A 26,222-nucleotide genomic window follows, 5' to 3' on the forward strand; every position below is an offset into this window, starting at 1 on the left:
ATTAAGGGTTGGTAGGTATAGGACAGATGTTAGGGGTAGGTTCTTTACTCAGCGTGTCGTGAGTTCATGGAATGCCCTGCCAGTAGCAGTGGTGGACTCTCCCTCATTATGGGCATTTAAGCGGGCATTGGATAGGCATATGGAGAATAGTGGGCTAGTGTAGGTTAGGTGGGCTTGGATCGGCGCAACATCGAGGGCCGAAGGGCCTGTACTGCGCTGTATTCTTCTATGTTCTATGTTCTATGTTCTATAATAATGGCAGTTTTCTCATCCTCTGGGACTTTTTCAGAATCTAAAGATTCTTGGATGATTACTCCCAGTGCATCCGTCATCTCATAGTTACTTTCTTGACTATCCTAGGATACATCCATCTGGTCCAGGGATCATATTGGCCTTTAGTTCCATTGGCTTCCCAAGTATCTTTTCCCTGGTGATACTTGTCATTATTTCCCCTCCCACTTGTTCTTCTTGATCATTCAGCACTAGTTTTGGAACGTTATTAGCATGTTCTCCTGTGCAGATCTGAAAACTGATGCTTGGATTTCTCTCCCAAAACCTCTCTGCCTCTCTCTTTTTCCTTCAGCTAGTCCCTAAAACCCATCTCATTGACCATGCTTTTGTCAATTGATCTCATATCCCCTGATGTGGCTTGGTGTCATTTTTTTTAATGCTCCTGTGAAGCAACTTGGAACATTTTTAATTATGTTAATAACACTATAGAAATGTGTAGCGATTGGAACAAGGGCCAGGTGGATCATATTAAGCATGAGATCCTTGATTGGGGCTGTTAACCTGGCTCAATCAGGGAGCCCTGGCTGACAGATATAAACAGGAGATTTAATGAGTTTCCTCATTCCAGGGGCTGGCTCTGAGGCTGGCTGGTCAGAGCTCATATACTGAACATGTGTAAATAAAGAGTGACTTGGTGATGGGATTCCAGCCTCTGTGCAGTTATTTCAAAATATAGGATTTTAGGGAAGAAATTCCAGGACTTTAACATAGTGAAGAAAATTCCAAGTAAGGATGGGGAGTGACTTGGAGGGGAACCTACAAGGGATGGTGTCCCCATGTATCTGCTGCCCTTGTCCTTCGAGGTAGAAGTGGTCGTGGGTTTGGAAGGTGCTGTCTGATAATCATTTCTGCAACGCATCTTGTCAATGGTACACACTGCTGCTACTGAATGTTGTTGGAGGAGGAAGTGGATGTTTAAACCTTATTCCAGAATAAATTGAGCAAACAAACCAAAAGCGATGAGATGCATGTACCTGATACGTTGGTGTGTGAACTCACCAAGCTGGGAGCTACACACACCCAGACAGATCCAGAGCAGTAACAGCGCCCTGAAGTAAGAGAGGTGAAAGCAGACAGGTAGAAACCTTCAAGCCAGTTTCCAAGGGTAATTAAGGGTCAGAAGCAAATCCTGGCCTTGCCAGCGATGCACATACCCCATGAAAGTATATGTTTTTTAAATGCTGTGATTAATGTGTGCGGAGATTAAGAAGCTGACAAAACAGGATCTAGAATGGATTCCTTGACACTTGTTAAGAGAAAAGATTATGCACAGGGAAACAAACTTGCTTTGAAGAAATGATGCCTGATTTGTTATGTTAGTCAAGAACATCCAATTAGATGAATAGGGCAGCAAGAGCAGTTGCATGGAAACGAACAAAAGCAGACAGCCTGACAGCAAGGGGTGAAAGGGTACAGGAAGTGATGTTTACTATAAAGTCTTAAAACTATTAATAGCAGGCTTTAAATTGGAATCATAAGCAGGAGAGCTGTGACTGAAGATTCAGAGAGAGAGTGAAACTAGCCTCAGTTTGAAAATCTCACAGCAGAGTCATTACTTGATAAAAATGCGAACGCAATAACAATTTCAATCCTGACAACTGTCAAATTCTTATCTCAAAATATCGGTGAACTGTTGGAAGTAATCAGCAATAACCAGTTAATCTGAGCCGGCATAGGGCCTGATAGATCTGTTTACTGAGACTTCTGACCCGGGGAATTGTTTACTCTCACTCCACGTTGCACTCTTTATGATTTAAACACTTCCATTAGTTTGCACCTTCCCTGCTTCTGTAGTTTAAGGAGTGAAGCCTGACTGTGTCAAATGTTAATGTGACACTATACACTGCCTCAGAGAGTGATTCTGTATCATTTGATCTTGCTCGCACTCATGTCAAGCTGGAGCCACATTAGGCTGTTTCTTAAAAAAACTGAATGTTTTACTTACCTCAGCAGACTCTGTAAATATTCTTTAGACCAAGACTATTAGCGGCTATCAGGAGAACAACCTCTGTTTTTCTCATCTCTCCACATAAACAGAAGTTCCTCGCAGGTAGTACCATTCCAGTAAGTCTGGTCCATGGATGTACATAGGAGAGATAGTACTGAAACAGGCCATTCAGCCCAATAGGTGCCTGATGGTGTTTACACACTTTTCAAGTCCTGTCATGATTTTGCTCATCTAAATCTGTCATCATTTTTGTCATTCTTGCTTAGCTCCCCTTATCTATGTAGGTGTGAGTCACTTCAACCCCTCCCTGAGATAACAATTCCACATTCTCTCCATAAAACCATGGAATGAAGGAGCAGAAATGGACCATTCAGTCCATGAAGCCTGCTCCACTAGTTAACCAGGCCATTGGCTGATCTCCTAATCCTCAACTCCACTTTCCTCCCTTTTCCTCTTGCTGATTAAAAATCTGTCTGTCTCAGCCTTGAATACAGTTAACACCCCAGGCTTGACAGCCCTCTGCAGTAAAGAATTCCACAGATTCACTCCCCCTCTGAGAGAAGAAATTTCTGGAATTATCTCTGGATAGGATGCTTTCTATGGTGCATCTGTAAAATCCTTGTGGACATGTCGAGTTTCCTTATCGCTGTCTTAAATGTGCAACTACTTATCCTGAGATAACGGCCTCTGGTCCTGGACTCTCCCACATGAGGAAACAACCTTTCTCCATCTCCCCTATCAAGCCTCTAGGAATTAATATCTTTTGATGTCATCACCTTTCATTTTTATAAACTTCAATCCCAACTGACTCAACCTCTCCTCATAAGAGAATCACTGCAGACCTGGAGCAGCCCAGTGAACCTTTTCTGGACTGTCTCCCATGCCAGTCTATCTTTCCTTAGTTAAGGGACTGAAACTATTCACAGTGTTCCAGCTGTGCTCTGATACCACACACTAACTATTTGGTCTGAATTTTGTTTAATGCCTCTATATCCTTCCTGGATGAAGGGCAATACCCATCATCAGGCACAATACTGCCACTGACATGTAACTAGTGATTGCAAGGTTTGGATTAATTCCCTTGCTGATGTCCTTTGTTGCTCAGCCTTTTCACCAGCGTCTAACCTGTCACTGTCACAGGTGCGTGCACAGGTCAATCCACTCCTGCAGCCCCATTTGTCTCTATCACCAACTCCTCTTACTCATTCTATTAACCAGAATGTATCATTTCACCCTTCACTGCGTGTCATTCCATCTGCCACCATTTCATTTTGATCATTTCAATAAGTCTCCCCAAGACTCCAGTCCATATTAAAATCAGTGAGAGCCTCCTCACTGACCATTCATGACACTCTTCTGACATCTCACGACACAAAACACACATTTTCCTCAACATTTAATGTCGTGGTGTAGAAACTTAATGGCCGGTGTGGTGTGAATCTGACTTGATAACTAGATTAGATTTGATTCCCTACAGTGTGGAAACAGGCCCTTTGGCTCAACCAATCCACACTGACCCTCCGAAGAGTAACCCACCCAGACCCATTTCCCTCTGACTAATGCACCTAACACTACGGGCAATTTAGCGTGGCCAATTCACCTGACCTGCACATTTTTGGACTGTGGGAGGAAACCCACGCAGATACGGGGAGAATGTGCAAGCTCCACACGGACAGTCGCCTGAGGCTGGAATCGAATCTGGGTCCCTGGTGCTGTGAGGCAGCAGTGCTAACCATTGAGCCACCGTGCCGGTGGCTTTTCTCTATATTTTATGGAGTGATATCGATAACACTGTTGGGAGCTACACTCTGGGTTAGAGGGTATACTAACCAGCACACCTTGGCAACAGTTCCATGTCTGCTTTCCCTTAGTTGATGTCTGGAGAGTTCACTCATTGCCAATTACCCAGTACTCTCTTATCATTATTGGATTTCCACCTGTTTGTGTTTGTCAGGCCGTGATTACCTTCTAGAGGCACCAAGTGCAATTCCCCCCTCCCTGGGCACAGTATGGAAGGGCAAATAGTTGGCAAGTTGACCCAACGAGATATTCATATTGATTGATTGATTGTTGTCACGTGTACCGAGATACAGTGAGAAGTGCTGTTTTACATGCTCTACAGATCATACCATACAAAGTGCATCAGTGTAGTAGAGCAGAGTGTAGACTACAGTGTTACAGCAGCAGAGAAGGTGCAGAGAGAGATCAACGTTAACATTTGAGAGGTCTGTTCAAGAGTCTGATAACAGCAGGGAAGAAGCTGTACTTACAACTATTTGTGTGCGCATTTATATTGTGTGCCTGATGGAAGAGGGTGGAGGAGAGTATAAATGGGGTTGGGAGGGGTCTTTGATGATGTTGGCTGATCTCCCGAGGCAGCAGGATGTATAGACGGAGCCAATGGATGGAAGGCTGTTTTCTGTGATGTGGGATGTGTTCACAACTCTCTGCAGTTTCTTGTACTCTTGGGAAGAGCAGTTGCCACACAGGATAGGCTGTTTATATGGTGCACCTCCAGAATCCTTGAGGATAAGCTGAATTTCCTTATCTTCCTGGGGAAGTGGTGACACCCCCCCCCCGATACTGCCTCAGCATTGAAGTGCTGGATGAGGAGATCCCTTGGGACTCACCAGCAATAAAGATCCTTGATTGGCCAATTAATGGGCCTCAACTTGCCATGGGTCCAATTACCTCCCTCCTTCAAAGGCAACAAAGAGGCTGGGGGTGACCACTCATTCAAATCTGACCAATCAGGGAGGGAGGAGGAGCAAGGCCATGCCTGCTGAAAGCCATTGAGCCCTTTGTGTCTGCACCAACTCTTCAACTGAGCGATTGTCTTGGTGCCATTCTCTCAGTAACACAGCCTTTTAGGTTTATTGCAGGAATACTAGTAACTATATACAGTATACATAGAGTACTCACACTCACAACACACTCAAATATGCAACATACTCACGGACATAACACTCACACATACAACACATGCTTAAATATACAACGCACACGCATACACAAAACATATTCAAGCACACAACACATTCATGCACAGAACACACACAATCAAACACATGCAACACTCACACTCACAACACATTCAAACACACAACATACACTTAAGCACACAAAACACACTCAAAGACACTCCCACAGTCAAACAGACACTCTGTACACACACGTACCCTGAACATACGTACTCAAACACACACACTCAAACATACAGACTTGTAAACCCACACACGCAAACATACACACATGGAAACCTAAAAACACTCAAACACATTCATAAACACACTTATACACATATAGTTATGCTCGTGTACACTCAAACACGCACACACACTCAATCATGCACACTCAAAACATTCAGAGACACACGTGCAAACTCACACTCAAACATATACACACTCAAAACACATATCCTTCACATGTACACACTAGGGATGCAAGTCAAGAGTCAAGAGGAACTTGATTTGTCATTTCTACCATATACAACTGATACAGTAAAAGCGAGACAGCATTCCTCCAGGACCAAGATGCTACATGGACAACACAAATTACACAAGTGTATAGTCATACGGAGGGCAGCATAAAGTGCATATAAAAGTGCAAAACATGTAAGACAGCAGAGTAACTCCTGACAAGACAATAGGCACAGTGGTGGACAAATTACAGTGTAATAATTTAGCAACAATTCAAAAAGTCGTGCAAAGAATTGCAGATGGAATAGAATGTGACTGTACAGTGTTAAGGAGCCTTATTGCTTGGGGGAAGAAACTGTTGCACAGTCTGGCCATGAGAGACCGAATGCTCTGGTATCTTCTGCCAGATGGCAGGAGGGCGAAGAGTTTGAGTGAGGGGTGTGTGGGGTCTTCCATAATCCTCTTAGCCTTTCGGATGCAGCGTGTGGTGTAAATGTTAGTAATGGAGGGGAGAGAGACCCCGATGATTTCCTCAGCTGTCCTCACTACCCGTTGTAGGGTCTTACGATCCAAGGCGGTACAATTCCCGAACCAAGCACTGATGCTTGAGAGTACCCCAGCTCAGGGTACTCTCAATGAGCCCTCTGTAGAATGTGGTGAGGATGAGGGTGTGGGAGATGGGCTTTCCTCAGTCTGTGCAGAAAGTAGAGATGCTGCTCCGTGCCTTCCTGAAGTCAACAATGATTTCTTTCGTTTAGTCCACGTTCAGAGACAGGTTGTTGGCTCCGCACCAGTCTGTTAGCCGCTGCACCTCCTGTCTGTAAGCTGACTCATTGTTCCTGCTGATGAAACCCACTACAGTCGTGTCATCAGTGAACTTGATAATGTGATTTGAGCTGGGCATCACTGCACAGTCGTGTGTCAGCAGGGTGAACAGCAGTGGACTGAGCACACAGCACTGGGGTGCCCCCGTGCTCAGTGTGATGGTGTTGGAGATGCTGTTCCCAATCCAGACTGACTGAGGACTCCCAGTCAGGAAGACCAGGATCCAGTTACAGAGGGAGGTATTCTGGCCCAGCAGACTCAGCTTTCCAATCAGGTGCTGAGGAATGATAGTGTCATTGAGAGCTAATTGCTACTGAAATGAGGCATGTCTCAGAATGGATCTGAAGTCACCCAGACAGTCGGTCTCTGGTTCACACAGACTCTGCATTTATATAAAAAAAACTCCTCCGCAGAATGTATCCTTCCTGTTATTGCTGCCCCCATCTTTTCTCTTGTGATAAAGCCACACAGCAGCAGATTTCGTTTCCTCCAAAGTCTGTTTTCGCTGCTCAGACACAACGGCTCCAGCCAGCTTCTTCAAGCTGGGTACATCTGCAGAGTATTCTTTAGCCAAGTTTCCTGTGTTGGGGTGGGGCGGGGGGGTGCTCTGGTGAGAGTGTAGTCATGTCATGAATGACGATCAGGACTGAGAGTGAGAGGAGCTGGCTTAGGGACAACGGGAAACTCTTTCATATCCCTGATCAAGAAAAATAAAGGCCGACTTGTGGGTTATTCTGAACTCTTGTGTTTTAACTGAGCTGAGAATCGGTTTGAATATTGGCTTAAAATTGGTGAATGTTTGCTCAGTAACAGCTTAACACTTCGTAAGTAAAATAAAATTAATATGAAGTATACATTGCACTGTTTTTCCAATTTTTAATCCCGATAAAAAAACTTCTGTTGTGGATTTTTCTAAAACAGGGGAAGTGGGAACTATGATGAGAAGCAAAAAAATCTTCAGAACCCTGATCTTGAACTAAGGGAAATGACACAGACGTTAACTGAACTCTGCAAATACTGTGGATTGGAAAATGCCTAGAATAAGGGCATTCTGAAATCTTTGCATTCATTCACAGGATGAGGGTGTCGCTGGCTAGACAAACGTTTATTGCCCATCGCTGATTGAGGTTGGGAGTTAACCACATGGCTGTAGGTCTGGAGTCACATGTAGGCCAGACCAGGTAAGGATGGCAGTTTCCTTCCCTATAGGACATTAGTGAACCAGATGTGTTTTTCTAACAATCAACTTGTGGTCATCATCAGACTCTTAATTCCAAATTTTAATCGAATTCAAATTCCACCATCTGCTGCAGTGGTACTCGAAGCCAGGTCTCTGGATTAACAGTTTAGTGGTAACACGACTAGGTCATCATCTCCATTTTGGCTTACCAATGCTTTAATAAGGATATTGTGGCCCTGGGTACGTAAAGGATTTACAGTAATCTGAGAGTGCATGTATATATCAGGAGAGATACAGTGTAGGGCTCTCTTTCCTTGAAATGAGTAGACTGAAGGTGATTTAATGGAGGCCTTTAAAATGATGAAAGATTTTAATGACACAGGCAAGGGATAACCTTTCATCCTGTGGGGAGGAGCCACGTTAAAGGCCATCAGTGTAAGATCATCACCAAGAAATCCAATCAGGACCTCTGAATACAACCAATTTTTACCAAGAGAGTCGTGAGAATGTGAAACTCACCCCCTTGGAGAATGGGTGAGGGGAATGGTATTGTTACAGTTACAGTGGACATCATGAAAGGTTGGAAGGAGATGTTGACAGGTTGGGAGGAAGACTGGGGTTGGGGTTTGGGGAAGCTGAATAGTCTATTGCTGTGTCATTTTACTCAGCAGATTGTGACTGTTTGGAATTCTCTCCCACAGAGGGCTGTAGAAGCTCAGGCTTTGAGTCTATTTAAGGCAGACATTCACTGATTTCTGATTCCTAGTGGGATACGGGGTAATGGGAACACGGTGGATAAAATTCATGAAAGTGTTTGATCAACCATAATTGAAGTGACTTCACCCCCGTCACCAGTTCCCCTTTTATTTATGTGGGGAGCGTCCTAGACACTGATCCAGCTCCCTCAGAGCCAGCTCTCAGAGTGAACAGAACCACCGACACACCTGTTTATACCTGTCAGCCAGGGCTCCCTGATTGGACCAGATTAACAGCCCCAATCAGGGAACTCCTATTCTATGAGGTCCACCTGGCTGAGCCCGTTACAGTCAGTAAAATGATCATTTTGTATAGTGGGGCAGATTTGATGGGCTGAATGGCCTACTCCTGTTCCTATATCCCTAAATCCCTTCAATGAAGACAAAATGGAATAAGCAAGTGAGCTATGCAATGAGGGATGATTGAGTGGAACAGGCTTACACTGGCATGTGTTTAGAAGAATGAGAGGTGATTGATCATATTGGAGGATATAAAATTCTTTACGAGGTGACGGGGTCAATATTGAGAAGCACTTCCTGCTTACTGCAGAGTCTAGAACACTGGGAAACCTGGTCAGCATGGACAATTTAGACCAAAGGGTCTGTTTCCATGCTGTATGACTCTACACCTTTAACTTGCAGCACGTGTGTGTTAATTAGAATAATTATTGAAAACACATTGGATTTCTTGGCCAAAATACCAACATTTCCTTAACTCAAATGAGATAAAACTGGACAAACACTGTGATTACAAATATTCCTTCATACTTGTTCAATGTAATCAGATCAAGGCAATCATTATTTCCCCATGAAGATGAAGGAAAGAATTTCTATATGCATTTCTATAGCACCTGCAACTGTACAAGGTGTAGATGAGACCACATTAGGGGTACTGTGACAGTTTCTGTTCTGATTGTGACAAAGTCCTGGGGCTGTTTATCTGGTCCAATCAGGGAGCCCTGGCTGACAGATATAAACAGGTGTGTCGGTGGTTCTGTTCTGGGGAAAAAAATAAGCACTACCGCACTTAGGCGGTAGTGTGGGGGTTAAAGGGGGGGAAAAAAAATAAGCAGGTGGTCCCTTGATGTGAAGAAAAAAAGAAAAAAAAACAGGAATGTCAGAGGTTCTGTTCACTCTGAGAGCTGGCTCTGAGGGAGCTGGATCAGGGTCAGGGACTCTCCCCGTGTAAATAAAGGGGGACTCAGTGACGGGATACTGGCCTCTGTGAAGTTATTTGAGTTTCAGAGTCCCCTTATTTAAGGAAAGATATTTTTTCATTGGAGGCATTTCAAAGAAGGTTCACAAGAGTGATTCCTAGAATGGAGGGATTGTCTTAACAAGCAAAGTTTAAACGGGTTGATATTAGGTAAGTGCATCCTTTGGAACAATATACCAAGGAGAAAAATGGTGAAGCTGAACAGGAGCACTTAATTAACGATGCTCACACCTCCTTAGCAGGTTCTAGACTGGACCCAGGTCACCTGACCAGCTCTCTTAAAAGGGCAGTTTGAAGTCTACTCACTGGGGTTTAGAAAAATAAGAGGTGATCTCACTGAAACATTTTAAATGCTTAAGGATCTTGACAGGGTCAATGTTGAGAGGCTGTTTCCCCTCATGGGAGAGTCTAGGACCAGAGGGCACAGTCTGAGAATAAAGGGGCACCAATTTCAGACTGAAATGAGGAGGGATTACTTCTCTCAGAGGGATGTGGGTCTTTGGAACTCTTTGTCACAGAGAGCTGTGGGGGTAGAGTCCTATTTAAGGCTGAGATAGATTCTTGATCTGTTGGCGAATCTAAGGTTATAGGGAAAGGGCAGGGAACTGGGTGCGAGTAATCTTCGTTCAGCCATGATTCTATTGGATAGCAGGACAGGTCCAAGGGGCCGAATGGCCTACTGCTGTTCCTATTTCTTATGGTCTTATTGTGATGACCTCAGCCAGTCCCAATATGTTTTACTGACAATGAAATAGTATTTTTGTAGTCAATTTTCACACAGGAAAATCCCACAACAAAACTGACCGAGTGATTTAGTCTGGTGGTGTGGCTCAAAGATTTCTCTTCAGGTACTGGCCAACATTTCTCCCTCAAACAACAAAACGGAGAAGGACTACATGAGCATTTCTATTATTTCCTGATTCTGGGCCTCGCTGTTTTCCAATATCATTTTAGCGATGACACTTCAGTATAATTCACAAGGCTGCACGAAGGTGCTATAGAAATGTAAGTTCTTTTACATTCCTTCAGGGATGTCTATCAAACATAATACATGAATTTGTACAGTGCATTTAATGTCAGAAAGTTAGATTAGATTCTCTACAGTGTGGAAACAGGCCCTTCAGCCCAACCAGTCCACACCGAACAGTAACCTACCCAGACCCATTTCCCTCTGACTAATGCACTTAACACTATGGGCAATTCAGCATGGCCAATTCACCTGACCCACACATCTGTGGACTGTGGGAGGAAACCAGGGCAAACCCACTCAGATGTGAGGAGAATGTGCAAACTCCACACAGACAGTTGCCTGAGGCTAGAATTGAACCTGGGACCCTGGTGCTGTGAGGCAGCCATGCTAACCACTGAGCCACCATGCCACCCGTAAACATCCCCACATTCTTCTTGGAAGTAACTGCCAAACAAGATTTCACACTGAGACACATGAGTATATTAGGTCAGTGACCAATAAACCATGATCCAAGGGGCAGGTTTTGTGGAGTGTTTTGTGGAGGAAGGGAGGCTAAGATAGTTATGGATACATTCCAGAGCTAAAGGCCCAGGCAGCTGAAAGCATAGAGCCCGATAATGAGTGAGGAGAATAGAGCCACTGAGGCTAAAGGGGGTATATGTGGTCGAAGTCTGAAGTAAAAGGCTGATGGGCTGCATGGCCTTTTTTCCATCAATGGGACATTCAAGCTTGTACTGGCCATTATTACACAGTGAGCTCCCGGGTCTCTCTGGCACCACTTGGTGGCGAATGCATGAACAGCAACTGGAGAGGTCCCAGCAATGTCTCAGCCTCAATCCCAGCCAGCCTTTGATCATATTCTCTGATTAAATAATACTTTTCTTATTCTGAGCACTGGATTTTGCCAACTGCTTTGTTTGCTTCATCTGAAACCACATTAAATCCACACCAGTCCCACTTTCTCACACTTGGCGCATAGCTCCGAATCTTATGATCCTTCAGGTGACCATGCAAGTACTTCTTAAAGGTTGTGAGGTGTCCCAGAGGTGTTCTCTGAAACGTTCCGCAAGTAGGCGGCCTGTCTCTCCAATATAGAGGAGGCTACATCGGGTGCAGCGGATGCAGTAAATGATGCGTGTGGAGGTGCAGGTGAATTTGTGGCGGATATGGAAGGATCCCTTTGGGCCTTGGAGGGAAGTAAGGGGGGAGGTGTGGGCGCAAGTTTTACATTTCTTGCGGTTGCAGGAGAAGGTGCCGGGAGTGGAGGTTGGGTTATGTGTCACCAATCTTTCTTTCCGCAGCAGTTTTCTGAAAATTGATGTTAAATTCCTGGCGATGTGAGATCACTCTTGGTGGGGAGGAGGGGGTGTTTCAGTAATTTCTACATCCCTCAGTCTGAACCTGGTTTGGGAGGTTCACATTTCAGCCAACAATCCCGATGACTGGGTTGCCAGGAATATGAGACACTGGAAAAGAGTTGACACCCAGGGAATGTAACCCAGAAAAGGTCATTGCACCTTCACAAAATAAAGGGATTAGACGGCGCCGCAAAATAGACAAATGCTGCGCTTTCCTCCATACAAGTGTGTTGTTTTTGAAACCATTTTACATTCTTTGAGAACACTGACAGGATTGAATGCTTAACTGCACCAAGAATCTCCCCATTACACGCCGAAGTGACTGTCCAATGAAAAAATCCTTCCTTTTAAAAACTAATCTCATTGTCACAGACAATTACAGTTTGCCCCAATTTCACAGAGTAAATGCGAAAACTGTCCTACAAATAGTGATTAGGAATTCACTGGCATGGTACAGTAGGAGGCCATTCACCCATTGAGGCTCTGCAAGCTCTTTGAAGGACTTGCCAAATAACCCATTTCCCTTGGTCCGCCATCCCCAACTCTCTTGTCCTTTCTAGCCCTGTAAAATTTTCCTTTTATTAGTTAATGTCAAGATCAACAATTTAACCAATTTAAATATCTCTGTGCACTGTATTTTAGATCATTCTGCTTTTATTTTGAGGATTGAGCTCAATTTCCTTTCCCGCACTGGGGATTATACACAGTATAGTGTCTGAATCATGGAAGTTCAGGTTTGGATTCCTGCAGTTGTTGCATATGACATGATATGTGTTTTATTTTAAATTATGAGAAGAAACATAGACATATACATTCACACCTGTCCATGTCCTATCAACTTTGCCATTGTAATTTACTGTCTCTATGATTGCAATAGAATCAATCTATCCACAGAAATGTATCATGCTGCAGTTACAAACCCCTTTCAGTGGAGGTGCTGTTCCTCCACCATTGACAGGAGGGCTCAAGGACTATTGGTTAGCTTCCACGTAGTGCTGGTAATCCTGGTTTAATTTGAGTTACTTATCTTTGTTTATTCATAGAATTTGGATGTCACTGGATGGGCCAGCATTTATTGCCCATTCCTAAATGCTCAGAGGGCAGTTGAGAGTCAGCCACATTGCAGTGGGTCCAGAGTCACTTGTATGCCAGACCAGGTAAGGATGGCAGATTTCCTTCCCTAAAGAATACTTGCAAACCAGGTGGGTTTTTACAACAATCAACAATAGCTACACCGTCACTTTTAGACTAGCTATTAACTTCAGATTTTTATTGAATTCGCCATCAGACATGGTGAGATTCAAACCCATTATCCTCAGATCACAGAGTTTTACAGCACAATAACAGACCCTTCGGTCCAACTTGTCCACACCTACTAGATATCCTGAAATGATCCGGTCTGTATTGGCGTAGCTTTTCTAAGGCTGGAATAGTAAACTCTATGTTGGCATATAGTAGGAAGGGAAGGTTAGTTTGATCCATGCATGTCCCAATACTCACTGTTAGCATTATTCAGATCACAGCCAGTTGGAGAAATACTTCAACATCGAAAAAGATTTGATTTTTTGTTTTCAAAGAATCACTTTAACTCAAAAAGTTACTGTTTGAAAACAAATAACTTATATAGGGCTCTTGACATAATAAAATACCCAAAACGTAGAAGTCACCTAAAGTTGAAGCTTGAGCTTACGTAGTTTAAGATAAACTCTAAATCTCAATTTACTTCAAAGATTTGTTATTCAATCTGAAACACTTTATAAGTAAAGTTTGAAATTTTTCTAATTTAGTAGGCACTTTTGCTGAGAGCACAAAAATACTGTTAAAAACATCCATCGCTGCTAATTAAAATTAGAATGAAGTAGCCTGGAGATTGCATTATTTGTGTTACCAGCCCAGTGACATTATCACTAGGCCTCTGCCTGTCCAAAATCAGCTTTTGAATCTTCAAGAGGCCGAGTGCCTATTTTAAAAGCTCTCGACATTCCCGAATTCGACAGGCTTCCGATAACCTTTGGGAAGAGCAATGTTGGCTTTGTAAATCACACCTTTTTGCCTCTTATTTCCACCTTTAAAATCAGCATGTCGTGGCAAATTTCAGCCACCCGAGAATGATGCAGTGTAGCAAAGGGGCACACATCCAGCCTCTGACTCTGAGCCAGAAAATCCAAGTGACAATGAAGAAAGCAGACTCAAGGGACATGCATGTCATTTCTATAAAGCACTTTAATGACATTGCTCAGACATATTCGAACACATTTCATGTACAATGAAGGACAGGCACTGCAGTTAATTGTACACAGCAAGATCCCACAGAAGGTGACAAGTCTGCCTGTTTCTGCTGTTATTCACTGGAATGATGCTGTGAAACTTAGTAACTGGTACCCAGAGTGTCAGACTAGGCACAACCTCTCACACAACCACAGCCACATTCTAAATCACTGAGTACTCTCAACAGGCCATCAAGGGATTCCAACAAGGCTCCTTGCTTTGCTCCTGCTGTGACAGTTAGTAATCATGACTCTCTGTGACAGGTACTGGAGAGAGAGAGAGGGAGAAAGAGAGGAGGAAGGACAAATACAAGTCCACCTGCCCCAGGTTCTCGTCTGTTTTGTTTCTAATATCAACGGAGGTTGGACCAGTCTTCAATTCGAGAAGGACAGGAAAGAGAGTCGTACTGATTACAACGAGGTCAGCCAGGTGGACTTCATAGAATCTGAGTTCCCTGACTGGGGCTGTTAACCTGGTCCAATCAGGGAGTCCTGGCTGACAGATATAAACAGGAGTGTGCCCTTTGATGTGAAAGGCACTGCTTATCACTGGCCACTCGGGTGTTTCCTTTCTTCCTGGTGGTGGAAATTTGAATAAAGGTTTGTACACCTTGAGTCTTTCACTGTGTCTCACACCTGCACACACACAACATGGGTGCTGGGGGAAAATATAAGCACTACCGTGGTTAGGTGGTCGGGTGTGGGTAATAGAAAAAGAAGAAAAAAAATAAACAGGAGTGTCGTTCTATTCACAAAAAAAAATAAACAGGAATGCATCCACTGATACCCTGGAGTTGTTCAGGGAGAGGTGGGCGCCGCAGGGTGTGGAGTGTATTATTTCCCCCTCCAATTCTATTTTGATTTAATCCCTGCCCTCCCCTTCACTGTATGATCACACAGCATTGCCTTTTGTGAAGGGCACTGCTTGTCACTGGCCACTCGGGTGTTTCCTATCTTCCTGGTGGTGGAAACGGAATAAAGATTCGTGTACCTTGTGTCTCTCACTGTGTCTCACACCTGCACACACACAATGGGTGCTGGGGGAAAATAATCACTACCACAGTTAGGCGATAGAACAAGAAGAAAAAAGAAAGAAAAAAAAGAAAAAATAAACAGGAGTGTCAGAGGTCCTGTTCACTCTGAGAGCTGGCTCTGAGGGAGCTGGATTAGTGTTAAGGACTCTCCCCGTGTAAATAAGGGGGGACTTGGTGATGGGATACTGGCCTCTGTGGAATTAATTCAGTGGCAGCGAGAAAAAAAATGCTGCTGAAGAAATTCAATCACAATGGTTGTCTTTGAGTTGGGATAAGCATTTCTGGCATCATGTCGTTATTTGAGAAGCCTGAATTGTTCAATCCTGCTGTCGAAGACTGGGTTCAGTGTGTGGTAAGAATGCATTTTTTTTCTGGCAAATAACATTGGGGGCAGATGAAAAGCAACAAGTAATTCTCCTGACAGCTTGTGGTCTCACAGCTTTTTCGGTTATTAGGAGCCCAATGTTTCCTGAGGCGCCAGATACTAAAACCTTTCAAGCGCTGACGGATTTAGTTGAGCAATATTATGACTCCAAGCCTCCTCTAATTCTGAGACGCTTTCACTTTTACTCAGCAATTCGAGAGCCGGGGGAATCTGTATCAGGATTTTTCATGAGGTTAAGATGACTGGCAGAGGCGTGTGACTTTGGTTTAACTCTTAATGAGATGCTGAGAGACCAATTGGTGGAAGGGATTAATGATGTAACCATGCAAAAGCCCCACTGGACTTCAAACATACCTGACAACTGGCTTTGTCATGAGAAAATGTAGCAAGTGGAGCAGATGAGTTACATAATATTCAGTTCAAGTCTCATATGAGAAGCAGCTGGATCAGTTATCGTTGATTGTAGTAAAACACCTAGGCCCAGGCATGACTTGGTGAAATTGGTTGAGAAAGATTCACCTTGATTGATTTTCAATTAGAATGGCAGCCTGAGTGGAGTCCTGATTAAATACCCGAGGTTTTTCAGGAAGGACTAGGGACTATCAAATGAGACAAGGCCACTTTGCCAGTTGACCAGGAAGCAATCCCATGATTCTGCAAGGCCCACCAAGTGCCATTTGCCTTTTGGTAAATGTAGAGGCAGAAATCAGGAGGCTGAAAAGTGAAGGAATCATCAAACCGGCACAGTTGGTGGAATGGGCAGCACCGGTCAGAAGCCTGATTCCTGAAGAAGGGCTTATGCCCGAAACGTCGATTCTCCTGTTCCTTGGATGCTGCCTGACCTGCTGTGCTTTTCCAGCAACACATTTTCAGCTCTGATCTCCAGCATCTGCAGTCCTCACTTTCTCCTTGTGAAGCCTGATGGCTTGGTTCGCCTTTGTGGGGACTTAAACCAAGTGGTAAACCGCAGCTGGATAAATACCCAATTTCTCACACAGAGGACGTGTACCCCAAGCTGGCCGAGTTGCTGTCCATCACAAAGCTGGACATGAACCATATGTACCTGCAATTGTGCTTAGATGAGGATTCCCAGAAGAATGCTACATTTAATACCCATAAGGGTTTGTACCAAAAAACGAGACTGCCTTTTCGTGCCTGTGCAAATTTTCAGCAGATGGTGGAGAACATTTTACAAGGGCTATCCCAGGTTTCCATTCATCTGGATGGTGGGCTAATAACGGGGAAAACCAATAAGGCCAATTAGAGAACTTGGACAGAGTCCTTAGGTGTTTCTCAAAGACAGGCATACGCCTTAGAAGGGAAAAATGTGTATTCTAAGCACCCCAAATAATCTACTTGGGTTACAGAGTTGACACAACAGGGTCACACACAGTAGAAGATAAAGTGAGGATGATCAAAGATACCCCAGCTCCCACATCTGTACCAGAGCATGGTTTTTCCTTGGATTGGTGAATTTTTATGGAAAGTTCATACATAATCTCACTTTCATCCTGCTACCCTTACAGCTGCTATTGAAAAAGTGTCAGCCTTGGAAATGGTCCTGTAGCCAAGACCTATCCTCTTGGGAAGTGAAGAAACAGCCGTCATCCTCTAAGATGTTGGCACACTATGATCCCAAGCAATACCTGGTGCTGACATGCGATGCCTCCCTGTACGGCATCGGGGTAGTGTTGGCTCACAGGTGACCCAATGGAGAGGAACAACCAATAGCACGTGCTTCCCGGACTTTGGCTGATGCTGAATGAAGATATACCCGGATAGAGAAGGAACGTTTGACGGTCATCTTTGGTGTGAGAAAGTTCCACCAATGCCTTTACAGATGTAGATTTGTCATAGTACCAGACCACAAGCCCCTGCTAGGGATACTCAGAGAGATCAAGGCCTTGTTGCCCATAGCTTCCATTCGAGTTCGTGATGGGCTGAATGCCAAGTGCGTACAATTACAAATTGGAACACAGGCTGGGAGGCCAAGTAGCAAATGCAGATGCCTTGAGCTGCTTCCTGCTGGTAGATACACCACGGGTGCTGCTTCCTCTGGAACAGTTCTGTTCTAGTTTTCAGGACACCCTCCCAGTTACTGCTGACAATATCAGACCGTGGACGCAACAAAGATCTGGTCCTGGTAACACTAAAACGGATGGGGGAAACAAAAGGACCAGAATTGAAACCTTTCCGGGCCTGGCGAGACCAAATCACCATAAAGGATGGTATTTATTATGGGCAGTGAGAGAGATTGCCCAGAGCAAAGGTCGCTTTCAAATACTGGCCGAACCCCACCAGGATCATCCTGGGATTCCGAAGTTCTTCAGTTCTGAAGAAAAGTGACTGGACCCGAAATGTTAACTGTGATTTCTCTCCACAGACGCCACCAGACCCAATGAGATTTTTCAGCAATTTCTCTTTTTGTTTCCCACACACAGTGTAGGAGTTATGCAGCAATCTAGCAAACTACGAGTTCAAATCCCACAGCGGTGTCTTGTCAGTTTGAATATCATTGGATATATATCAGTTACTGGTGGAAGTGAGTATGGATTCCAATAAAATCATCGACTCATACAGTACAGATTAGATTACTTACAGTGTGGAAACAGGCCCTTCGGCCCAACAAGTCCACACCGACCCGCCGAAGCGAAACCCACCCATACCCCTACATTTACTCCCTACCTAACACTATGGGCAATTTAGCATGGCCAATTCACCTGACCTGCACATTTTTGGACTGTGGGAGGAAACCGGAGCACCTGGAGGAAACCCACGCAGACACGGGGAGAACGTGCAAACTCCACACAGTCAGTCGCCTGAGGTGGGAATTGAACCCGGGTCTCTGGTGCTGTGAGGCAGCAGTGCTAACCACTTTACCACCGTGCCGCCCACTTAGGCTCTTTGACCCATCAAGTCTGTACTGACAAAAATATACTGAACCTACATGGGTCCTAGTGTCTCGCACTGAGCCTGTATCCTTGAATGTTCTGACATTTCAAGTGCTCAGCCAAATACTTTTTAATGTTTGTGAGATTTTCCACCTCAGATCCCCACCAGGCAATGCATTCCAGATTCTCACCAACCTCTGGGTGAAAACATGTTCAAATCCCTTTGAAACCTCCTGCTTTTCACCTTAGAATGATGCACCCTTTGTTCTTGACCCTTTGACAAAGGAGAACAGCTGCTTTCTATCCACCTTCTCTCAGTCCCTCATAACCTTCTTCACCACTTTCAGGGCTCCCCCTCAGCCTTCTCTGCTCTGAAGAAAACAGCCTGAGCTTATCCAGCCTCCCTCCATCGCTAAGATGCTCCATCCCAGTCTGTATCCTGGTGAATCTCCTCTGTATTCCCTTCAGGGCAAGATGGCAGCAGAGTTCCAGGGCTGCGTGTGATCTCTCGCCTGTGGCCTGTGCACTCCCATCTGCTCTCCTTCTTTGTTTTAGTTTTGCTTCTGCTCTTTCGCTTTATTTCCTTCTCTTTTGGTCTTTTGTTTAGGCGGCAGGTGTCTCTTCAAGATGGCGGTGCTGGCAGCGTGACATCTACAGCCAAAGTGGGACTTGTTGCCTAGTAGTGGCCTGGCCTGGCAAAGGACCCGGGGAATCTGTGTTGTGGACCCAGCAGTGAAGAGATAACGCCTAAAGTGGGGCGACTCCTACGTTGGAGGGTCCAGTGCAGGTGGAGGTGAGGTGCTGGTAGTGGAGATCTTCATGAGACTAGGGTCTGGCAGGGACTGGGTTGGAAAGATGGATATTCTGAACATGTTATTTTTCTAATTTATTCCTGTCACCTATAATTTATTTCTTCACTTTTCTAATTTTCTTTTGTTTCTTATGAATTTGATCTAAAGTATCTGAAAACTTTTCACTGCATTCATTTGAGTCTATGTGACAATAAAACTAATTCAATTCAACATCCTTCAAACAGCATGGGAACCAGAACTGCACACAGTACTCCAATTCTGACCTAACCAAACACCTGTCCAATTCCAACATAACCTCCCTGCTCTTATAATCTATAGCATGACTGACTAAGGCAAGCATTTCATTTGCCTGCTTCAGATATCTGTGGAGAAACAGCCTCAGATTCCTCTGTTCCCTCTGAGCTTCTTACTTTCCTGTCATTCACTGAGTGCTCCCTTGTCTGGTTACTTCTTCCAAAGTATATCACCTTACATCGATCAGGATTAAATTTCATCTGCCACTGATCTGCCTGTCCATATCCTGCTCTCATCCAAAACCATCCTTCTTACTGTCGCTACCTTTTCAAAGTCCTAACTGGTTCAGGTGCGTCCTTTACCTCCCCTTCTTAACCAATCTAGCCAACATGTGACTCCAGTCTCACACCAATTTGATTAACCCTTAAGCTGTCTCCTAAACAGTATCAAACTGTGACAAAGAATAAAATCAGATAGAGAATAGGATGGACTAACATGAGTCAAGGAGACATTGTCAAGGTTCTGAAATACATATCCTGAGAACTTATTTTATTGAAAAGCTTCTTGAGAATCAGTTTCAGACTCTCAATTCCTTCCTATTGGACATCTGCAAGGAGGAACAGTGACAACATATCAAAGATTATTAGAAATTTCTTAATTGAGCAAGTTAAGAATGGCATCAAATTGACAGAAAAAACATGTAGTGTTGTGAAGATTACTGGTAGGTCAGAGATTGGGAATACTCCTGAAACCAGCAAAGGATAACTAAAAATATGGAGGGGACATGAGACTGTGAGAGTAAGCTAGCAAGAAATATAAAAACAGGCAGTAAGAGCTTCTACTTGTATATATGAAAGAGAGCATCCAAAGTAAGGTTGAGAGGAATTAAAAATGGAAGCAAGAAAATGGCGGAGACTGTGGACAAGACAGTAAATCTATTCCATCAGTAGCAGAATGTTAGAGGGATGAAGAGAGCAAGAAACCCAAAATGGCCATTGTCACCATCAAAGTAGCCTCAGGCTCTTCCTGGGACTGAAAATTAACGGGTTCCCTCAATATGATGACCTGTGTCCTAGGTTCTTAAAGTAATTTGTGAATGCATTGGTTATAATCTTCCAAAGATCTCTAGATTCTGAAAAAGACTCTGTAGATTGGAAAACTGTAAATGTAACACCTCTATTCAAGAAAGGAGGGAGACAAACAACAGAGAACAGTTTGCCGAATATTTGCCATTGAATTAATGTTTGAGTTTATTATTAAGGAAATGGGACACTTTGAAAGTGGTAATTTAATCAGACAGAGTCGACACGGTTTTGTGAAAGGGAAATTGTGTCTGACAAATTTATTGGAGCCCTTTGATGATGTAGGAAGCACGATGGTTAAGAGGGAAATGGTAGGAACAATTAAGGCAAATGGATGCTTTAAGGGTTAAGCTGGACAAGCCGCGTTGATAGATTTAAGTGAGGAATGATGGAAGGGGGCTCAAGTGGGTTTAAACATTGGCAAGGACTGGTTGGGCCAAATGGCCTCTTTCTGTGCCCATATACCCTAAGTAATCCACCTGCTTCTATTTCCTATATACGTCTGTTCTAACATTGAGGCATTACCAGGCAGGAGCTAATGTAGGTTAGTAAGCAGGCCTTGGTCTCAGTTAGGATTCATTAACATTGCTTGCCAGTGAAATCTCACCACAGCATCCAGTCAGTCAGCCAGGTCTGGGTGTGTTCGGGGAGAGAGCACATCGTCTGCTGACAGGCAACATTGTTTAAAACAGCTTTGAGTGCCAAAGGAAAAGTGAATGAAAACGTATCGAAATAAATATGAATAACATTGATTAACACCTGATTTTATAATACTGAGAAAACAAATGCCAGTAAACTCTTCTTAATCATAGCCATACAAAGGTCCTCACAACTACTCTGTATTTTTTGTGTTAAAAAAATAAATTGTTTGGACTTTCTTCAATGATAAAGAACACTCTCCATGAAATTCCTTCATTTTCTTTTTAAAAAATGCTGATTCACCATGAATCCACGCAGAGTGAAAAGTTCCAGTTGGACTTGGCACAGCGTTCTGTTTTGGTTAAGTGGAGGTTAAGTAATGACCCAGCCTCCTCCTGGTGAGTCAATGACGATTGACTCTGATATAGTCAATGCTGCCTCATGAAGCTGCTGCTGTTGAAGTTGATGCAGTCCATTAATCCAACCCCAGCCAGGCTAACACCACAGAACTAACAGCCAGCTTCACCTTCCAGCTCAATGCAATGGCGGCTCGAGGCATCCCAGCCTTAGATGTACAGGAGCAATTCCTTTTCTCATCTCCCGACTGGCTTTCATCATGATGACCCCGACCCGTTCGGGCTCTGGAACGGGTGTGCTCGGAAATCGATGAGTCCGCCTGCATCTCGCTGCACACCAGCCAATCCCTGGCCACGGACTTCGGATACCCAGGGTCCACTTGCATGTTACTGTGTGTCACTTTCCAGTAATCCTTCCCCTTAAAGAAATAGGCAGCTCCTACATGGGAACACAAGAATTTAATTTGAGTTGATTGCTGATGCAGTGAAAAGTATTGTTTTGCACTTTATCCAGGCAAATCATAACCTACATAAGTATATGGGTCAGTGCTGAGGGAGTGCCGCACTGTCAGAGAGTCAGTACTGAGGGAGTGCTGCACTGTTGGAGCATCAGTGCTGAGGGAACGCCACAGTGTCAGAGGGTCAATGCTGAGTGAGTGCTACACTGTCAGAGGGTCAGTACTGAGGGAGTGCTGCACTGTCGGAGGGTCAATGCTGAGGGAGTACTGCACTGTCAGAGGGTCAGTGCTGAGGGAGTGCCGCACTGTCGGAGGGTCAATGCTGAGGGAGTACTGCACTGTTGGAGGGTCAGTGCTGAGGGAGAGCCGCACTGTCGGAGGGTCAGTGCTGGGGGAGTGTCGCAGTGTCAGAGAGTCAATGCTGAGTGAGTGCTACACTGTCAGAGGGTCAGTACTGAGGGAGTACTGCACTGTCGGAGGGTCAGTACTGAGGGAGTGCTGCAATGTCAGAAGGTCAGTGCTGAGGGTGTGCCGCACTGTCGGAGGATCAGTACTGAGTGAGTGCTGCACTGTCGGAGGGTCAGTGCTGAGGAAGTGCCGCACTGTCGGAGGGTCAGTGCTGAGCGAGTGCTGCACTGTCGGAGGGTCAGTACTGAGCGAGTTCTGCACTGTCGGAGGGTCAGTGCTGAGGGAGTGCCGCACTGTCGGAGGGTCAGTGCTGAGGGAGTTTTGCACTGTCGGAGGGTCAGTGATGAAGGAGTGCTGCACTGTCGGAGATTCAGTGCTGAGGGAGTGCCGCACTGTCGGAGGGTCAGTGCTGAGGGAGTTTTGCACTGTCGGAGAGTCAGTGCTGAGCGAGTGCTGCACTGTCAGAGAGTCAGTGCTGAGGGAGTGCCGCACTGTCGGAGGGTCAGTGCTGAGGGAGTGCAGCATTGTCGGAGAGTCAGTGCTGAGGGAGTGCCGCACTGTTGGAGGGTCAGTGCTGAGGGAGTGCCGCACTGTTGGAGGGTCAGTACTGAGGGAATGCTGCAGTGTCAGAGGGTCAGTGCTGAGGGAGTGCAGCATTGTTGGTGGGTCAGTGCTGAGGGAGTGCAGCACTGTCGGAAGGTCAGTACTGAGGGAGTGCTGCATTGTTGGAGGGTCAGTGCTGAGGGAGTGCCGCACAGTCGGAGGGTCAGTGCTGAGGGAGTGCCGCACTGTCGGAGGGTCAGTACTGAGGGAGTGCTGCATTGTCAGAGGCTCAGTGGTGAGGGAGTGTAGAACCATCTGAAGGTTAGTACTGAGGGAATGCAGCACTGTCGGAGGGTCAGTTCTTGAGGTGTGCTGTACTGTCAGGTCTTTCATCTATCAGAAGTAATGTAGGTTCACAATTGGGTGAAGAAGTTTCCATGACACTATTTGAAGAATGTGCCAGTTCTTCCAGTGTCTTGACCAGTAATTATCCCTGAATCAACATCACCCAATTGGGCTGTTCGAGATTGTGAAAAGCACTGAAAATGAAAATTCTTTCATTTTACATCAAGCTTGCATCTGATTGGCTCATGTCAAGTTGCTAAAGGGCAATGAGTCACATCACTTTTTTAAAAAGTTTTAAAACCGGAATAAAGTCACCATTTCTCACATCTCACTGCCTGAGTGTGGCACTTCATAAGGAGAACCCATACCTGGAGAATATGTTCACAGGGACATGTCACAATGAATTCTGGGCTGTGCCCCTTCGACAGGGAGTATGTGAGAATTGAATGAAAGGGACAGGTCACATCCCAAACTGCCTCACCCCCCTCACCCCCACCCCCGTTCCCCCCTTCTGAGTTACTCTCCTCAAACTGCAAACTACCTGCAGGTCATCAGCTGGTGGGTAGCACTGATCTTTCAGCTCAATCTTTATGGGGTTTGCACAGCTTCATTTGTCCACCTGCTGTCATGGAAGCAGTCAAGTTGAAGGGGAAAGCGGGTTTGCTGGATCGGTCTGCATTTATGTAGCACCTCTAACATGGCAAACCATACCAATCCACCCCCACCCAAGTTGCTTCATGGAAGTGTTATAAAATAATAACCCAAGATGCTGAGGCTCATATTGAGACATTGGAACATAACAGCAAAAGCTTCTTCAAACAGACAGGTTTTAAGGAACATCTTAAAGGAAAAGAGGAAGGGGCAATGTTACATATAGAGTTTCAAGTGCCGGTAACTGAAGGCACACCAGGCAACAGTGCAGCGATTATAATCAGACAGCCTCAAGTGGCTGGAATTGGAGGAACACAGAGATTGGTGGGTGGAGAGGGGAGGTGGACTGAGAGCCCAGCACGATGGGTCAACACAATGAATTTCTAGAGGTTTTTGTGTGTCTCTACAACGCTGGTGAAAATCCAATTTTCAGCATCCAGCAGTCAAAAGCTGCATTCCTTGCAATAAATGCCTCATCTTTGCACTTCGTTATAGGGTGTCATGGTGGCTCTGTGGTTAACACCACTGCCTCACAGCGCCAGGGACCCAGGTTTGATTCCCGTCTTGGGTGACTGTCTGTGTGGAGTTTGCACACTCTTCCCAGTCCAAAGATGTGCAAGTTAGGGTGGAATGGCCATGCTAAATTGCCCGTAGTGTCCAGGGATGAGCAGGCTCGGTGAGTTAGCCATGGGAAAATGCAGGGCCACGGGGATAGGGTGGTTCTGGGTGGGATACTTTTCAGAGAGTTAGTATGGACTGAACGGCCTGCTCCCACACTGGAGGGATTCTATAGCTCTACATTATTAAATGCGTAGAGTGGTCCCAAATAAATTGGAGTCCAAATAGTACTTTAACCTTGTTCCACAGCCATTTAATTAGGTCACAGCTGACTGTACCTCAAATCCATTTGCTTAAATTCCCCATAGCTCTTGATATCCTTACCCAATGTAAGGTGATCACCTCAGTCTCAATAGCTGCAGTGGACTCGTTTTGGGGAAACAGGTTCCAGATTGCTGCTGCAGGTTGTGTCACAGAGGGAATAAGAACAGGAATTTGGAAGATGCCACCAGCTCAGTAAGTCTGGGATGAAGATATGTCAGTGGCAGAGCACGGAGAGACCTCACTACCCTTTCCAGCTTTCAGCACCTCAGCTTGCCTTGTTGTCAGTAAAGCCTTTAAAAGAATAACACAAATAGATGCAGATGCTGAAGATCTGAAACAAAAAAAAAAAAATTGCTGGAGAAACTCAGCAGGTCTGGCAGCATCTGGGGAGAGAAAGCAGAGTTGACATTTCAAGTCCAGTAACCCTTCTTCAGAACCTGACTCCTGCTGAGTTTGTACCTTTAAGAGAGCTCACTATCATTATGCCTTTCAGAGACATGCTCATGAAATCATTCCTGATTCAGGTAGACAGGGCAGTGAAGGTGGCTTTCGGCACACTGGCCTTCATCAGTCATGAGTATAGAAGTTGGGAAGTTATGCTGCAGTTGTACAGGACGTTGGTGAGGCTACACTTGGAGTACTATGTTCAATTTTGGTCCCCTTGCAATAGGAAGGATGCTATTAAACTGGAAAGAGCGCAGAAGAAATTTACAAGGATGTTGCCAGAACTCAAGGGTCTGAGTTATCGGGAGAGGTTGGACAAGGGAGGATATTTTTCTTTAGAGTGCAGGAGACTAAGGGCGGGGGGGAACTTATAGAAGTGTATAAGTCTTTTTCAGTCTCAGTCTCAGAAAAAGTCTCAGTCTTTTTCCCAGGGGTGGGGGAATCGAGGACTAGAGCGCATCCGGTTAAGGTTAGAGGGGAAAGAATAAAAGGGAACCTGAGGGGCAACTTTTTTACACAGAGGGTGGTACGTGTATGGAATGAGCTGCCAGTGGAAGTGGTTGAGGCTGGTACATTAACAACATTCATGTCATGTGACCTGAGGGCATAAAGATCCCATACTCCATCTTACCCTGCGGATCACTTGAAGCGTGACACTCATGGGTAACATGTTTTGCTGCTGTAAACCATGAATGTAATATTAGCCCAGGCATGTAGTCCCTGAGGAATGTAATGCTGACAGACCATTGATTATTGTAATAACTGTCTGTTGGATCCTTCAATACCAGCACATCCACACCCAGTTTCCAATGTCATGGGAGACAACTGA

The 26,222-nt window shown here is 44.9% G+C and overlaps 2 long non-coding RNA genes across 2 annotated transcripts in view; one reads left to right on the plus strand and one right to left on the minus strand.

The window, feature by feature from the left end:
* Positions 1-6,152: 6,152 nt before the first annotated feature.
* LOC122562440 lies at positions 6,153-13,040 on the plus strand. The gene is made up of 3 exons (XR_006315296.1): positions 6,153-7,307; positions 7,405-7,664; positions 13,006-13,040. It is a non-coding gene; the product is annotated as an uncharacterized LOC122562440 (long non-coding RNA).
* Positions 13,041-18,874: 5,834 nt separating this feature from the next.
* LOC122562504 overlaps positions 18,875-26,222 on the minus strand; it is a 17,130-nt gene continuing 9,782 nt past the window's right edge. Inside the window, exon 3 of the long non-coding RNA XR_006315338.1 lies at positions 18,875-22,101. This is a non-coding gene — a long non-coding RNA (uncharacterized LOC122562504). The remainder of the gene's footprint in view (positions 22,102-26,222) is intronic.

Source organism: Chiloscyllium plagiosum, chromosome 25 (assembly GCF_004010195.1).
Source record: "Chiloscyllium plagiosum isolate BGI_BamShark_2017 chromosome 25, ASM401019v2, whole genome shotgun sequence".
Taxonomy (NCBI): domain Eukaryota; kingdom Metazoa; phylum Chordata; class Chondrichthyes; order Orectolobiformes; family Hemiscylliidae; genus Chiloscyllium; species Chiloscyllium plagiosum.